This window comes from Mustela nigripes, chromosome 1 (assembly GCF_022355385.1).
Source record: "Mustela nigripes isolate SB6536 chromosome 1, MUSNIG.SB6536, whole genome shotgun sequence".
In the NCBI taxonomy this organism is placed as follows: domain Eukaryota; kingdom Metazoa; phylum Chordata; class Mammalia; order Carnivora; family Mustelidae; genus Mustela; species Mustela nigripes.
The window spans coordinates 40717364-40735050 of NC_081557.1; the positions used below are offsets into that span (position 1 = coordinate 40717364).

Below are 17687 nucleotides of genomic sequence, written 5' to 3' on the forward strand. Positions count from 1 at the left end.
AAGGAAGTAGATTGTATTAAGTCAATATCTTGATGTTGATTATGTAGTATGATTTTACAAGATACTGCTATTGGGAGAAACTGGGTAAAGAGAAATGGCATTTCTATGTTAGTTTTCACAGTGATCTAAAAAAAAAAAAAACGTTGTAAGAGGGGTACCTGGTGGGCTCAGTGGGTAGAGTATGTGACTTGATATCAGAGTCATGAGTTCAAGCCCCATGTTGGGTGTGGAACCTACTTAAAATAAGTAAAATAGAAAAGCTATAAGATAAAGCTATAAGGGGCTCCTGGGTGGTTCAGTGGATTAAGCCTCTGCCTTAGGCTCAGGTCATGGTCTCAGGGTCTTGTGACTGAGCCCTGCATTGGGCTCTCTGCTCAGCAGGGAGTCAGTACTCCTGACTCCCCCTCTCCCATTGCCTGCCTCTTTGCCTACTTGTGATCTCTCTCTATCAGTGTCATATAAATAAATCTTTAAAAAAAAAGATAAAGCTTTAAGATAAAAAGATATTAGTAGTATTCTTTTTCCCTAAATGTTGATGACATAAGGAAAGGTTATTCTGTAAAATTCCAGGGAAATTCCACATCATCTTCAGTGGCTGAATTATTACATCTTAGGGGTATATTAATTTAATTTTATCATTTGTTATTGGTATTTAATGTATTTCCAGTTTTGTATTCTTATAATATACTGTCATGCTGAGGAGAACATACCTTCAAAACCACTGATTTTGGGAGCCTGGTGACTCAGTTGTTAAGCATCTGCGTTCAGGGCGCCTGGGTGGCTCAGTGGGTTAAGCTGCTGCCTTCGGCTCAGGTCATGATCTCAGGGTCCTGGGATCGAGTCCCGCATCGGGCTCTCTGCTCAGCAGGGAGCCTGCTTCCCTCTCTCTCTCTCTCTGCCTGCCTTTCTGACTACTTGTGATTTCTCTCTGTCAAATAAATAAATAAAATCTTTAAAAAAAAAAAAAAAGCATCTGCGTTCAGCTCAGGTCATGATCCCAGGGTCCTGGGATCGGGCCCCACATGGGCTCCCTGATCAGCGGGAAGCCTCCTTCTCCCTTTCCCCCTGCTTGTGTTTCCTATCTCACTGTGTCTCTTTCTGTCAAATAAATAAAATTTTAAAAAGAAACCCCAAACACTATTTTATGACAGTTTGATTTTGATAATTTTGAAATTAAGACTTTATTTTACTGACTTTGCAAAAGACTATGCTACTTAGGAAGTTAGGAAATATCATTTGCTTCTTTTTTTTTTTTTTAATTTTATAGATTTTTTTTTATTAGAGAGATGAAGAGAGAACACAAGTAGGCAGAGCAGCAGGCAGAGGGAGAGGGAGAAGCAGGCTCTCTGCTGAGGAGGGATCCTGATTTAGGGCCCCATCCCAGGACCCTGGTACCATGACTCGAGCCCAAAGGCAACCGCTTAACCCACTGAGCCACCCAGGTGCCCCTATCATTTGTTTCTAAGAGGTGAAGTTATTTGGTGAACTCTCTCTCTCTCTTTTTTTAAGATTTTATTTATTTATTTGAGAGAGAGTGAGAGAGCACGAGCGGGAGGAGGGAGAGAGAGAAGCATGCTCCCTGCTGAGCAGGGAACCTGATGCAGCAGCTTGATTCCATGACCTGAGCTGAGGGCAGATGCTTAACCAGCTGAGCCACCCAGGTGTACCACGACCCCCAACTCCAATGATCTTTATTTTTCTTTACCTTTTTTAAAGGTTTGTTTTGTTTTGTTGTTTGTTTATTTGTCAGAGAGAGAGAGAAAGACTACAGGCAGGGGGAGTGGCAGCCAGAGGGAGAAGCAGGCTCCATGCTGAGCAGAGAGCCTGATGTGGGACTTAATCCCAGGACCCTGGGATCATGACCAGAGCCAAAGGCAGATGCTTAACCAGCTGAGCTACTCAGGCATTCCTATCTTTATTTTTCTTTTTGTTCTTACTTTCTTTTACTGTGATTTGTCCAAGAAAAATTGATAATGACCACATGGGTTAAATCCTTTATATGGCTTTACTTTTTTCTTTTTCTTTTACTTTTTTTTTTTAACTTAAATGTCTTTTTTAATTTTTATTTTTTAAAAACTAGACTCTGTAGCAAATGCGGAGCTTGAACTCATGACCCTGAGATCAAGAATTTTGTGTTCTATTGATTGAACCAGCCAGGCACCACTCTTTTTGTTTATTTTTGCTGTCCATTAATACATTTAGAATTAAATCCATTTATCTATATCGTATTTAACCTGGAGTCAAGTATCTTAATCATTTGACATTCTTGTATTCTTTCATATCAACCCACTTAAGTATACTAGAGAGAGGTTTGAAGTACTTCTTATATATTTCATTAGTTTTATTTAGGGAGTATGAGTGAGTTAAGCTAAGAGATAAACTTTTGCACAATATTTGAAATATAGTTTGAGATATTTTAAAGATCGATAATTGGTTATTATTGAACCATTGTAATTCATAGTCAGCCTGGGTGTCTTCCCCTTCCCCATTCTGTACTGAAGTACAGTGGTTGGGATTTCTTGGTTGGTTGTTGCCAGCTGTCAAGCACCATTTGGGATTCATTGACTTGACAAGTATTTATTGCTTTTCCAGGCATTGTGCTAAGTCCTAGAACAAAAACAAAGAATAAGTGTAAGATGCTATCCCTACCTTAGTTATTAATGGGGACGGTCTTGAAATAATGATATGGATCCACTTTACTGAGAGAAAGATAAAGCTTCTTATGAGAGGTGGTGTTTAAGCCAAGTTTTATAGGACGAATAAGCTCTGCCATGTGGAAAGGATAGTAAAGGAGATTAAAGGCAGAGAGAAAAACATGTAAATGTGTGAATGTCTTGTTCCAGGAATGGAGAGAAATGTAGTGTAAATGGGAATTGAAGTGAACTTTGATAGAGTGGGTTCCGGTAAGATTATGAAAAGTTCTGGGTCAGGAGATAAGAGAAGTGAAAATTAGAGATTTAATTTGGCAATTACCAATATCCAAGTGGTTGTCGGATATAAAGAAAAAAATGAGATTTTTGAAGAATGTGTATAGAAGGAAAAGAGGAGTGGCCTAAGAATTGAATCCAGAGAAAACTCAATATTTAAGGGGTAGATAGAGCAGTAATAGTCAGGAATTGTCAGAGGTATTGCAAGAGAAGTGGGATAATGTGATATGGAAACCTTGGGTATAGAGAATTTTGAGGAGGAGGAAATGATGAATGTCAAAGGTCTCAAGATGTCATGTATAATGAGGACTAACAATAGTGTCTTAGTCCATTTGTGTTGCTATAACAAACTGCCATAAACTGAGAGGTTTAAACAACAAACATGTATTTCTTACAGTTCTGGAGGCTGTGAAGTCCAAGATCAAGGCCCAGGCTGATTCAGGGTCTTGTGAGGACTGGCTTCCTGGCTCAATGATAGCATTCTTCCTATCATATCCTCACATGGTGGAGGTTGCAAGGGAAGTCTCTGGGGCCTATTTTATAAGGGCACTAATCTTACTCATGAAGGCAGAGCTTGTGTGACCTAGTCACCTCCAGATACTATCATTTTGGCTCTACCTCAAAATGCTAGGACACTGGAGGTTAGGTCTCAATATATGAATTTTGGGGGGGATACAGTCTATGGCAAATAGGCTTATGGACTTGAAAATAAGGATAGTGACTTTAGAACATTACAGTAGAATTGTGGGCGGGGCCATAGCCATTTTGAGAAATTGCATCCTAAGTCATAGGTTGTATGAGCTTCACAGAATCTAATTTATTATCTTTTTAGAAGCTCACGATGACCTGCCTCCCATGGCTTGTGGGAAGTGGAAAGAGGAGTCAGAGATGATATTAAAATTCTAAACATGAAAGTCTGGGATATTTGTGATACCATGACTTAAATAGATTGAAAATCTTTTTCCCTTGACATTTCTTTCTTTCTTTTTTTAAGATTTTATTTATTCATTTGACAGACAGAGATCACAAGTAGGCGCCTAGAGAGGCAGGCAGAGAGAGAGGAAGGGAAGCAGGCTCCCCGCTGAGCAGAGAACCCAATGCGGCTCGATCCCAGGACTCTGGGACTGTGACCGGGCTTTAACCCGCTGAGCCACCCAGTTGCCCCTCTCTTGACATTTTTTGTCTTTGTGGGCTTGGAAGATGATGGAGTTTTACTTTATAGCCATCCAAATGGAGACTTCAGAAAAGGGGACAGGTAGGGGCTAGACACAAAGACTTGAGAGTCATTATGATAGAGCTATGACACCGTGAATGCCCACAGAAAGTTGGTGTAGAGTGGAAGAATAGAGGACCAAAGACTGAGTTTTGGGTAATCTATTGCAAGGAAGTTTGAAAGTAAAAGGAGCCATAGCAGGAGGATTGTAAAGTTTGGGAGAGACATTTGGAGGGTGATAGAACCTCAGATTTTTGGTTGGTCATGTGGCCATGCAGGGACAGATTTCAAGTTTTGTTTCTTTTTGTTTCCCCACCATTGTTTTTCCTGCTCACATTTTCATGTTTCTAGAAATATAAATGTGAATAAGTTCTGGCCAGTTTGATATAAGTGGAAATGAGCTCAATATCCCAAAAATAGCCTTAAAGGGTGTACCTTCCTAGGTTTTCTCCTTCCTGAGACTGGCCTGCTGATATAAAGACTGGAGCTCCAGTAGGCATCTTGGCCATGTAGAGGAGGGCCCACACCCTAGAAAGAACCTGGGCTTTAATGATATGTAGTGGGATTGTCATAACTGCCTTCTGAAATTTTTAAAAAGATTTTATTCATTTATTAGAGATAGAGACCACAGGTAGAGGGAGAGGGAGAAGCAGGCTTCCCGTTGAGCAAGGAGTCTGAGGTGGAGCTCCATTCCAGATCCTGGCATCATGACCTGAACTGAAGGCAGATCCTTAACCGACTGAGCCACCCAGGCGTCCTGAGGGTTGTTTGTTTGTTTGTTTGTTTTTTTACATGAAAGATTATAACCTTATATGGTTAAACTACTATAAATTAGAGTTTTCTGTGTTGGAAGTCCAGAGTCATAGAAAGTGAAGGAACATTTCTCAGTGTCAGGTGTAGCAGAGAGATCACGGACATGTGGAGTTAATCAGGATCTTTGCATTTCGTAAAATCAGAGAGAGAGAGAACAAGCAGGGGAAGAGGCAGAGGGAGAGGGAGAAGCAGTCTCCCTGCTGAGCTGGGAGCCTGACATGGGGCTTGATCCCAGGATCTTGAGATTATGACCTGAGCGAAAGGCAGACACTTAACCATCTGAGCCACCAGGCACCCCTAGAGGTGTTTTGTTTTTGTTTTTTTTTAAACTATGTTTCATTATTTACTGAAAAAAATAAAAAAAGAATGAAAAAGTAATTTTGCCTATGTAAATATTTCATACAACTACTACCTAAGTTTAGATGAATTTCAGACAGGCTAGATTAAAAAAAAATGTTATGTGTATGGTTTTACAGACAATTGATTATTTTGGAATTAGGAACAAAAAGATTAAGATTAAGATTAAGATTAAGTCCTGAAGCATCTCCCTTCGGCTCAGGTCATGATCCTAGGGTCCTGGGATCGAGCCCCACGTTGGGGTCCCTATTCTGCAGGAGGCCTGCTTTCTTTCTCCCAGTCCCCTGCTTGTGTTCCTGCTCTCTCTCTCTCTCTCTGTCAAATAAATAAGTGAAATCTTAAAAAAAAATAAATGTTTTAACAACATTTAACTGTAATAGCTACAGTTCATTTATTTTTTAAAGATTTTATTTATTTATTTGACAGACAGAGATCACAAGTAGGCAGAGGCAGGCAGAGAGAAAGGAGGGAGCAGGCTCCCTGCCAAGCAGAGCCCCTGATGCAGGGCTCAATCCCAGGACCCTAGGATCATGACCTGAGCCGAAGGCAGAGGCTTTAACCCACCGAGCCACCCAGGCACCCCTATAATAGCTACGGTTTATATCTCCAGCATTATGAGTTTCCTAAGGCTGCCATAACACATCTTGCAAATTTGGTGGCTTAAAACAACACTTACTCTTTCACAGTTCTGGAGACTGTAAGTCTGAAATCAAGGTGCTGGGAAGACAGTGTTCCCTCTGAAGACTCTAGGGAAGAATCCTTCCTTGTGTCTTCCAGGTTCTGGTGTCTCTAGACTTTCTTGATTTGTGACAGCATCACTCTGCTCTCTGCCTCACCTTTAGATGGTCAGGTCTCCTTTGTAATTTGTCCATCTTGTTTTACTCATCTGGACTTTTCCTACTTGGAGACCTATTTCTGACTGAGAAACAGAGTCAGTTTCTGATTGATCTTTTTCTGTTTGGCTCTTCAATTCTTTTTTTTAAAAAGATTTTATTTATTTATTTGACAGACAGAGACCACAAGTAGGCAGAGAGGCAGGCAGAGAGGGGAGGAAACAGGCTCCCTGACAAGCAGAGAGCCCGATGTGGGGCTTGATCCCAGAACTCTGGGATCATGACCCAAGCCGAAGGCAGAAGCCTTAACCCACAGAGCCACCCAGGCGCCCCTGGTTCTTCAGTTCTTTTGTCTAGATGATTAGAAACTCTCCTCATCTATTTTTCTACTCGGGTTTTAACTCATACTGACATGGTTCTAATACTCAGCACTTTCATGCTTTTACTTACTTCTCTGTTGCTAAATTGTTTTATATTTGATTTACTGCAGTAATACATACTTATTATAAATATTTTAAACATTATAGAAGGGTGCTGAATCTTGACCGTAGTACCTGTCTCTTCAGACTTGTCACAGTTAATTTTATTCTAGGTATTTGTATAGAAATTTTCCAATTCTAGAGGGAATTATGCTGAGTGAAATAAGTCAATCAGAGAAAGACAATTATCATATGACCTCCCTGATACAACGAATTTGAGAGACAGAGGTTTGGGGGTTAGGGAAGGAAAAAGTGAAACAAGATGGGATTGGGAGGAGACAAACCATAAGAGACTTAATCTCACAAAAAACTGAGGGTTGCTGCGGGGAGAGGGGTATGGAGAGGGTGGTTGGGTTGTGGACATTGGGGAGGGTATGTGATATGGTGAGTGCTGTGAAGTGTGTAAGCCTGATGATTCACACACCTGTACCCCTGGGGCTAATAATATATTATATGTTAATAAAAATAATTTTTAAAAAGGTAAAAAAAATAAACATAGAATTACCATATAAAATTTTTTTCTAGTTCTTTTTCATTTACTATTTTCTTACTGAAGTACAATTAACCAACAGTGTCATATCAGTTTCAGGTGTACAGTATAATGATTGAGCAATTCTGTACATTAGTGCTTATCATGGTAAGTGTATTCTTAATCTTCCTGGTCAGCAGTCTGTGCCCCTTCCAAGTGGCAACCACCGCTTTGTTCTTTTCATTTAGAAGTCTCTTTGTCTCTCTCTCTCTCTCTCTTTTTTTTTTAATTTTTATTAAAGATCTTATTTATTTATGTGAGAGAGAGGATGAGCGAGGAGAAGGTCAGAGGGAGAAGCAGACTCTCCATGGAGCTGGGAGCCCGATGCGGGACTCCATCCTGGGACTCCGGGATCATGACCTGAGCCGAAGGCAGTTGTCCAACCAACTGAGCCACCCAGGCGTCCCTTTTTTTCTTTTTTCATTTGTTTCTTAAATTCTACATATGAGTGAAATCATATTCGTCTTTCTCTGACTGACTTACTTTACCTTTATACCCTCTACGTCCATCCATGTTGTTGCAAATGGCAGGATCTCATTCCTTTTTTATGGCTGAGTATATTCCATTTTATTTGTATATATATTTCTTGTAATACAATAAACTCCAGTCCTCTAAGGTTGGCAATGGAAGGAAAGCTACCACATGGTTGTTTCTTTAGTGTTCTTGTGGAATATCACTTTTTCTTAACATTCTGGACCTCTCCATCTAGTCATTTTTGTTTGCTCAGCCAGACACATCTGAAATGAGAGTTTCCTAAAGGCTACAAACAAAACAGTAATAATGAAGTCAGAGAGTAACTTTCAAGTCGGTCTTCTGGTCTGCAAGGTATAGTTTAATTCTGTTTGGTCTCCAAAAGAGATACTGTCCTAGCTGGTTTCTGGCCTGCCATCAGTTAATAGAGGTTGTTTTTTCTTTTAATATGTTTCCTTAAGGGGCACCTGGTTGGCTCAGTTGGTTAAGCAACTGCCTTCGGTTCGGGTCATGATCCCAGGGTCCTGGGATCGAGTCCCATATTGGGCTCCCTGCTCAGCAGGAAGTCTGCTTCTCCCACTGACCTCTCTACTCTTATGCTCTCTTTCATTGTCTCTCTCTACCTCTCAAATAAATAAATAAAATATTAAAAAAATATATGTTTCCTTAGGTCTAGGCTTTAGATGGGGGTCAAATAGTCTATTCCTGTCAGATCTGTTTAAGGTACACTCTCCTGGTTCTAGTTTCCTGTCCAAGGATCTGTCTCTTCTAGATGATTATGTCAGGACTGTGTTTTAGGAGACATTTCATTCTTTAACCACAGGCCTTAAACTACAGCACCAGCTGGTCTGCTGTATTAGAATTCAGCATAGGAAAAGAATAATATAGCGTATACAGAACTGTGGGAAGAAGGCATCTTTGTATTTGTACCTGTTTTCCACCCATGTTCTCAGCATTGACAAAACTTTGATGTTACCTAGAAACATGGTCATAACATTCACCCACAACTCAAAGTGCAGCTAAACAAGCGTCACATTTTCTGTTACCTTTAAAAGAAAAATAAGTTTTGTAGAACTATGTGTTCATATTTAATTAATGCTTTGTAATCTTTCCTGTTTGATTTTAATCTGAATTACTCAGTAAGCATGAATGTTTGTTGAAGCAGTTTTTAAAAAACAGTAGTTCAAATCCCCAAACATCTAAATCCTGGACTGGTTTAATTTGTACAGTTAAACTGAAATAATGTTTTCTAAAAGCTCTCCTATCACTTTTTTTTTTTTTAAGATTTTATTTATTTATTTCACAGAGAGAGATCACAAGTAGGCAGAGAGGCAAGCAGAGAGAGAGGGGAGGAAGCAGGCTCCCTGCCAAGCAGAGAGCCTGATGTGGGGCTCGATCCCAGGACCCTGAGATCATGACCTGAGCTGAAGGCAGAGGCTTAACCCACTGAGCCACCCAGGCGCCCTCACTTTTTTTTTAATAAAAAATTTTTTTTGTACAGTTACCCACCACTGGATTTGAGTTAGGCCTGACAGAGTGTATCTCTGCCTTCCTGATTTTTTAGGTTATCATTGTAGATTAACAGAACGGCTCCCAGGAAGGTGACATATTCTTGGAAGTTTACCAGTTGGTCCTTGTTCTGGTCCAGGTCCTTTATCACCTTTGCAGTGTCCACATTCTGCAGCTTCTGGCAAGTGGTGAGCTCTTTCTGGAGTAGCTCCTTTGGCTCCTTCTTGGTCAGAGTGTTCTTGTCCCTTCACTGCCTGAGTACTTGTGGAAGATGGCCACAAGGAGGTCAATGGCTTGATCCAGCAACAAGCCGTGGCTGGGTGCTGGGCTCAACAGGCAGCTAGGAGAACATTGGGGTGCTACACAGCAAGAGAGGGAACACAAGCAGGGAGAGTGGGAGAGGGAGAAGCAGGCTTCCTGCGGAGCAGGGAGCCTGATATGGGGCTTGATCCCAGGACCCCGGGATTGTAACCTGAGCTGAAAGCATATGTGTAACAACTGAGCCATCCAGGTGCCCCTAAATAAAATCTTAAAAAACAAAAAACAAGAAACCAAAGTTGTAATAGTCAACACAATATAGTACTGGCACAAACAAAGACAAGTAGATCAGGGACAGAACAGAGAACCCAGAGGTAGATAGACCCTGAACCCTATGGTCAAGAAATCTTCAACAGAGCAGGAAAGAATATCCAATGGAAAAAAGACAGTCTCTACAACAATGGTGTTGGGAAACTTGGACAGCCACATGCAGAAGAATGTAAGTGGATTATTTCCTTACATCAAACACAAAAATGGACTAAAAATGGATGAAAGACCTAAATGGGAGAAAGGAATCCATCAAAATCCTAGAGAACACAGGCAGCAACCTCTTTGACCTCGGCTATAGCAACTTCTTGCTAGACACATCTCCGAAGGCAAGGGGAACAAAGGCAAAAATGAACTATTGGAACTTCATCAAGATGAAAAATTTTTGCACAACAAAGGAAGCAACAGTCAACAAAACCAAAAGACAACCGACAGGATGGGAGAAGAAATTTGCAAATGACATATTAGGTAAAAGGTTAGTAGTATCCAAAATCTGTAAAAAAACTTACCAAATTCAACACCCAAAGAACAAATAATTCAATCAATCAATGACAGAAGGCATGTATAGGCACTTCTTCAAAGAAGACATACAGATGGATAACAGACATATGAGAAAATTGTAGATGCATCAGAATTTTGAGCACCAGTTTTGGTTTTCTTTTTCAACATTCCTTTGACTATTCAAAGCCTTTTCTGGATCCATACCAATTTTAGGATTATTTGTTCCAGCTGTGAAAAAAGTTGATGGCATTTTGATAGGGATTGCATTGAATGTGTGGATTGCTATAGGGAGCATAGACATTTGAACAATATTTGTTCTTCTAATCCATGAGCATGGAACGTTTTTCTATTTCTTTGTGTCTTCCTCAATTTCTTAAATGAGTGTTCTGTAGTTTTCTGAGTACAAATCCTTTGCCTGTTTGGTTAGGTTTATTCCTAGGTCTCTTATGGCTTTGGAGACATGGGACAGATGAAATAGAGGAAGGGAGGGGAAAATAAAATAAAATGAAATCAGAGAGGGAGACAAATTATAAGAGACTCTTAAGTATAGGAAATAAACTGAGGGTTGCTGAAGGGAAAGTGAGGGTGGTGGGGTAAATGAGTGACTGGCATTAAGGAGGGCACTTGATGTAATGAGCACTGGGTGGTATATGCAATTGATAAATCATTAAACTGTCTCTGAAACTAGTAATACACCATGTTAATTTATTTTATCTTATTATAATTTTTAAAAAGGTTTAATTTATTTGACAGAGGGAGAAAGAGCACAAGTAAGCAGAGAGGCAGGCAGTGGGGGGGAAGCAGGCTCCCCACTGAGCAGGGAGCCCGACATGGGATTCAATCCCAGGACCCTGGGATCGAGACCTGAGCTGAAGGCAGTCGCTTAACCAACTGAGCCACCCAGGTGCCCCATGTTAATTGATTTTAAATAAAATAAAATAAAAAATAATAAAAATTGTAACACAATAATAGTGCAAGTTTTAATTTCTAGAAGTGGGATTGCTGGATCAAAGGATATGTTTATTTATATGGACATGTGCTAATTTTTTCTCCAACATCCTTTTCTTTGGGAGGCATGTCTTCTCTTTCTTTTAGTCCCAGGGAAAATGCTAGTCCTAGTTACTCCCACCCCCTATTTTAAACTGGGCTAATAAGAGCCATCTCTGGATCTTTTCTTTTGGAAGGAACAAGACATTCTCTTTCTACAAGGGTGACTAAGGTTGGAGATTGTGACTTAGTTGGGGTTTCTGGTGTGTATTTTCCGTACTGTGTTTAGAGAGTCTGGCTGAATATTGAATAAAGTCAGAGATAGCCAAAGCATGAGAGAGAGAGACAGAGCTTGGAAACATCACTCAAATTTCTGGTTCCAGCCATGCTTGAATGCCAAAAGAACATTAAAAAAAACAAAATAGTTGTGAGGTATATTGCTCAGTTCTCTTCCAGAAAGACTGTGTTACTTCATACTCCCATTTTCTTCAGAGGGATTTTAATTAGAAAAAAAATCGCTTAATAAGATTTATGGCTTAAGCAGCAACAGAGTAAACTGAATAGCTTCATGTGGGTGAAAATGCTAAGGAATTGGAGCAGAGATATCAGATATATGCCTAACTCAAATTATGTCTCTGAAAGTTAGAGATTGCTACTGGTCTTTGGCCTTTATATGTCCTAGGCCTTTATATGTCCCAAACATATTTAAAACCAGTAATTTAAGTTCTGAAAATTATATGCTCTTCCCTTTTGTATTTGTCTGATTTATCTAGACTGAGAGTTCCTTGAGGGCATGGCCCAAATAAATCCCAATATTCTTTGAATAGACAAATTTTTAAAACTGGAGAAAAAATCCTTTCAGCAGAGATACTTATATTGTTTTGTTTTTTCTTTTTAGAGATTTTTTTTAAATAGGTGTACTTTTTTTTCCAAAAGATTTTATTTGATAGAAGACACAGCAAGAGAGAGAACACAAGCAGGGGGAGTGGGAGAGGGAGAAGCAGGCCTCCTGCTGAGCAGGGAGCCCAATGTAAGGCTCCATCCCAGGACCTTGAAATCATGACCTGAGCCGAAGTCAGAGGCTTAACCCACTGAGCCACCTAGGTGCCCCAGATAGTTAACATAACAGATAGTTATGTTGTTTTAGCAGACTACTTTACCTAATCAGAGGTGACTAATTATTTAGTTGGCATTTATCAAATAGATAGATTTATAGAACTTTCTTTTTAGTGATTTCCCTAATAGACTGAGTTAGGAGTAAAAATTTGTATCTTCCCATTTTCCATTGATAAGACCATCAGAAGTAGATTACTTCTTTTTCCTTGATCCATTGTTTGTAGCTCTTTGTATATTTTATTAATTTACAAGGTCAGCACTATGATTTGAAAAAACAATGTGTTTGGGAACTTGACATCTCAATTTATTTTCTCCTTTAAGCCAATATGCTATCAATTCACTTTATTTAAAATATAGGCTTGAAAACTTGAAATTGAAGATTTTGGTTTAGAGAAAATAGTTGTTTTTTTTTTTTAAGGAAATAACTAGTTTTGGGGTTCCTGGGTGGCTCAGTGGATTAAGCCTTTGCCTTAGGCTTAGGTTATGATCTCAGGGTCCTGGGATTGAGCCCTTCATGTGGCTCTCTGCTCAGCTTGGAGCCTGCCCCCTCCCCACCGACTCACCTGCCTTTGCCTACTTGTGATCTCTGTCAAATAAATAAATAAAATCTTTTTTTAAAAAAGAAAATAACTAGTTTTGAGGCAAGTTTTTTTTAAAGATTTTATTTATTTATTTATTTTTAAGATCTTATTTATTTATTTGACAGGCAGAGATCACAAGCAGGCTGAGAGGCAGGCAGAGAGAGAGGAGGAAGCAGGCTCCCCGCTGAACAGAGAGTCCAATGTGGGGCTCCATCCCAGGACCCTGGGATCACGACTTGAGCCAAAGGCAGAGGCTTAACCCACTGAGCCACCCAGGCACCCCGAGGCAAGTTTTTAAGTGAAAAAAATCTGTTTATACTTATTGACATCTGCTTGTAGGTAAAAATATGTGCTTCGTTTTTTCCAGCTTAAGCTAAGTCCAGCTACATTTAGAGAAAGAAATCAAGTGTCAGAACAAGCTTGGAAAATAATAGTATGAACATTAATTTGCAATGGAAAGTAGCAGTTGGGACTGGAGTGAATTTTACAAATGCTTTGTAATTGTCCCACGCGGTTGAATGGAATTTGAAAAGAATGCTACTTGTTTTTCTTTTGAGACAGATATTTTACCAAATAATTGTAGCCTGCATAAATCAGGATCCACACAGGACTAGATTAACAAAACTCATTTTTTAAAAAAAAGAGTTTATTTATTTATTTGACAGAGATCACAAGTAGGCAGAGAGGCAGGGAGAGAGAGGAGGAAGCAGGCTCCCCGATGAGCAGAGAGCCTGATGTGGGGCTCAATCCCAGGACCCTGAGATCACGATCTGAGCCGAAGGCAGAGGCTTTAACCCACTGAGCCACCCAGGCGCCCCAAAACTCATTTTTTTTTTAAAGGAGGAACAAATTGAGAGGGAACAACAATAAAGATTGATTTTTTTTTTTAAAGATTTTTTTATTTATTTGTCAGAGAGAGAGGGAGAGAGAGCGAACACAGGCAGACAGAATGGCAGACAGAGGCAGAGGGAGAAGCAGACTCCCTGCTGAGCAAGGAGCCTGATGTGGGACTCAATCCCAGGACGCTGGGATCATGACCTGAGCTGAAGGCAGCTGCTTAACCAACTGAGCCACCCAGGCGTCCCTAAAGATTGATTTAGATTGGTGAAAAACTGAAGGCTTTTAAAAACGCAAGTTAACTGTATTACTCTTCTTTGTCCCCCAAATTTTCTTTCACTGCTATTGTTCAGATTGTGTGTTTGAGAAATATGGTTGTAGAAGCATGAAGGATATTTGAAAACACTGTAACATTTCATAAAGTTACCACAATATAGTTCAGGAGATTATATGATAACATTATCTGGCCTTTTTAAATTGAAGGATGGGATAGATAGTTTCCATTAACATGGCTGTCATTTATCAAATACCATATGCCAAACTTTATTTATCATTAATTTCTCTCAACAAATACATAAGATAAGTGAAGTTACTGAGACTTGGAGACCTTAAGTAATTTGTTCAGGGTTATATAGCTGGGACTGGTGGCATCAGGTTCTGAATCCTGGTTTGTTTGTTTGTTTGTTTTTAAAGTCCATGGCTCATGTTCTTACATTGTGTGCAGTCCCCTGTTGAAGTTGGGGAATTCTCAGGTAAATATACTGTTTAGTTAGTTTATTTGAGGCTCTTATGGGCCAGGCATCATGCTACAGCAAAAAACAAGCCAGATACTGAAAGTTCTCTTTTACAGGTTCTTCCTTTTTTTCCTTTCTTTCTTTCTTTTTTTTTTTTTTTCTTCAAGAATTATGAGAAAGAGCACACAGGGAGGGGGAGAGGGAGAAGCACACTCTCCACTGAGCAGATAGCCCAATGCAAGTCTTGATTGCAGGACTCTGGGATCATGACCTGAGACAAAGACAGACACTTAACCCACTGAGCCACTCAGGCACCCTCTTTTACAGGTTCTATTAATAGGAGTAGAGCATTTAGAAAAAAAATCAGACCCTTCACCTTCAGAGAAAGATCAGCAGACTTTCATAAGTGAATTTTCAAATGGCTTCCTTTAAGCCAGTCAGTCAAATGTCTATTGAGTGAGTGGTCAGGTTGGGGTGTAGATGTTGGCCTTGTTCTTGAGGAATTTGTAATTTTGTTATGCTTGATCAGTCTCACTAGCAGAGAAATGGAAAAATTACTTAAAAGACTCACATCTTTGGCATCTGGGTGGCTTAGTTGGTTAAGCATCTGCTTTTGGCTCAACTCATGATCCAAAGGTCCTGGGATCGATTGAGCCCCATGTTGGGTTCCCTGCTCATCCGGGGAGTGTGTTTCTCCCTCTGCTCCTCCCCCTGTACCTTCTCTCACTCTCTCTCTCTCTCAAATAAATAAATAAAATCTAAAAAAAAAAAAAAAAAGGCTCACATCCTTATCAGTATGAAACCTACTAAATTTGTAATCATTAGGATTTTTGGACAGCCTTCAGACATCAAGAGGATACTAGCAAGGGTATGTAGGTGGGGACTAGGACGTGGAACTGCCTACAGAAAAAAAACATCCACCTAAGTCTTAGAGGAGTTGGAAATTCAGCATTGCTGAGTAAATATCCTTTGCTCTTCCAAACCTTTTCACCTTGGTCATTCACTCATATCAGAAGCTTGCCACATTTTTCCTTTTCTCCTTCATTTTCACTTAAAAGTATTTTATTTTTCTTAAGTTTTTCTCACATTCCTCTTTTTCTTTCTGTTTCTACTGTCACTGCCATGGTTCGGGTCCTTTTCCATTGCTATAAAGAGCACTCTGTTTTGATAGACGTTTGACTGCCTTTAGTAGAGATCTAATAACATAAATGTTCTCAACAATATAGAAATTTGGGACTCCTGGGTAGCTCAGTCATTAAGTGTCCATCTTCGGCTCAGGTCATGATCCCAGAGTCCTGGGATCAAGCTGGCATTGGGCTTTTTGTAGGCAGGAAGCCTGTTTCTCCTTCTCCCACTCCCTCTGCTTGTGTTCCTACTCTCAGCTCTCTCTCTCTCTCTCTCTCTCTGTCAAATAAAAAAATCTTAAAACAATAAAAAAACCCCAATATGGAAATTTATTTCTCTTTCATGTAAAGTCCTGGGTCTAGACTGTTTTGGGTTTGTATAGGCTGCTTCCAGCTTTATATTTAACATCTTAACCCTGTCACATCTGTGTGCTGAGTAAGAGGATGGACGAAGTGGAGAAGAGGGATGACTCCTTCCCTTTAGGCCCACATCACCTTGTTTGGTTGAAAGTTAGTTGACAGGATACTGAGAAATGTGATCCGTATCCCTACTTAAAACTGGGGCTTCTGTCAACCGCCACCATCACCACCACCACCATTATCATTGTAGCTATTAGGAGGTAGCTAGTGATCTGCTATAGGAATATACTTATTTCTTTTTTTTGGTTAAATTCTTCTCTGTCTAGTTCCATACTGCTACCAGAGTAATTTTTATTTTTTTGGGGGGGGTGCAAAAAGGTGCTTTTATTATAGCACGGGACACAAGACCCATGGGCAAACTGTGATTACGAGGAGAGATTGATTATATACTTTTAAATTGTTTATAGGGGTAGGGTAGAGATAAAGGAAGTTTCTAAAGGGATTTTCATATGTTAAAGAAGACTTAAAATCCTGGAGATAAAACAAGAGTAATTTTTTTTCTTCAATAAAATGGTCGTGTCACTGTGTTTAATTTTTCAGTAGTTTGGCTTCAAATTCATACCTAGGATGCCTTATGGTATTTGAAGTGTCATTGGCAGAGGACATCTGAAATCTGCTTTATCTGTATCCTGCAGTCATGGTGTCCTGCATGACAGGGCCATACTCTCTACCAATGATTGGCGTCTCCTGGTCCTCTAAGGCCTCAGTGCTCTGTCATTGACTGAGACATCCTAGTTACCACTATCCCAGGCTTACAGAAGATAAATTGATTTGTATAGTCACACTTTAGTAGGTGGTTAAGAAATTCAAACTCAGGTTGTCTGACTCGAGAATTTATGCTCAGGTGTGACCAGCCAGTTACATTACCTCATGCATATCCTCACTGAAAAAGTACAAAATAGAAGAGGACACAATTTGAGAAATTAGAGATGAGATAACAGTAACAATAATAGTAATGGTAGTCTCTGCTTCCTAAGATTGTTAAAGATTACATGAACTCATAAATAGGGTCTTCTGCCTAGCAGAAAAAGTACCTTAAAGTGGCATTTGTTATTTTTATATTGATGTGTTTTACCTAGATGTATGTAATATTTAGGCGTATTTCACAAAATTTCAGTTGGATATGGTTTTTATTGAGTTCCCTGGATCTTCTCATATTAATTGTCCTGGGATACGGGTAGTTTAACATTTAAAAAACAGATACTTGGGGTGCCTGCGTGGCTCCATTGTTAAGCGTCTGCTCAGGTCATGATCCCAGGGTTCTGGGAAGGAGCCCTGTATCCCCTCCCTGCTCAGCCAGAAGCCTACTTCTCCCTCTCCCCCTCCCCCTGCTTGTGTTCCCTCTCTTGCTGTGTCTCTCTCTGTCAAATAAATAAATAAAATCTTAAAAAAAAAAAAGATGCTTTTTGTGCTGATTATTTTGCTGACTTTTGTACTTGACTATAATGCTCTTCTAGAAAGGAACTGTATCCTACTCATTTTTCTTTTTCTTCCTTCCTTCCTTTCTTTTTTTTTTTTTAAAGATTTTATTTATTTATTTGACAGAGAGAGTTCACAGTAGACAGAGAGGCAGGCAGAGAGAGAGAGAGGGAAGTAGGCTCCCTGCTGAGCAGAGATCCCGATGCGGGACTCAATCCCAGAATCCTGAGATCATGACCTGAGCCGAAGGCA

The 17687-nt window shown here is 39.8% G+C and overlaps 1 protein-coding gene and 1 pseudogene across 2 annotated transcripts in view; one reads left to right on the top strand and one right to left on the bottom strand.

Moving 5' to 3' along the window:
• The window catches only part of SBF2 (SET binding factor 2), a 474622-nt gene that overhangs the window by 8283 nt on the left and 448652 nt on the right, over positions 1 to 17687 (top strand). The gene's annotated exons all lie outside the window — the stretch shown is intronic.
• Positions 9103 to 11679, bottom strand: LOC132021886 (protein S100-A6-like; annotated as a pseudogene).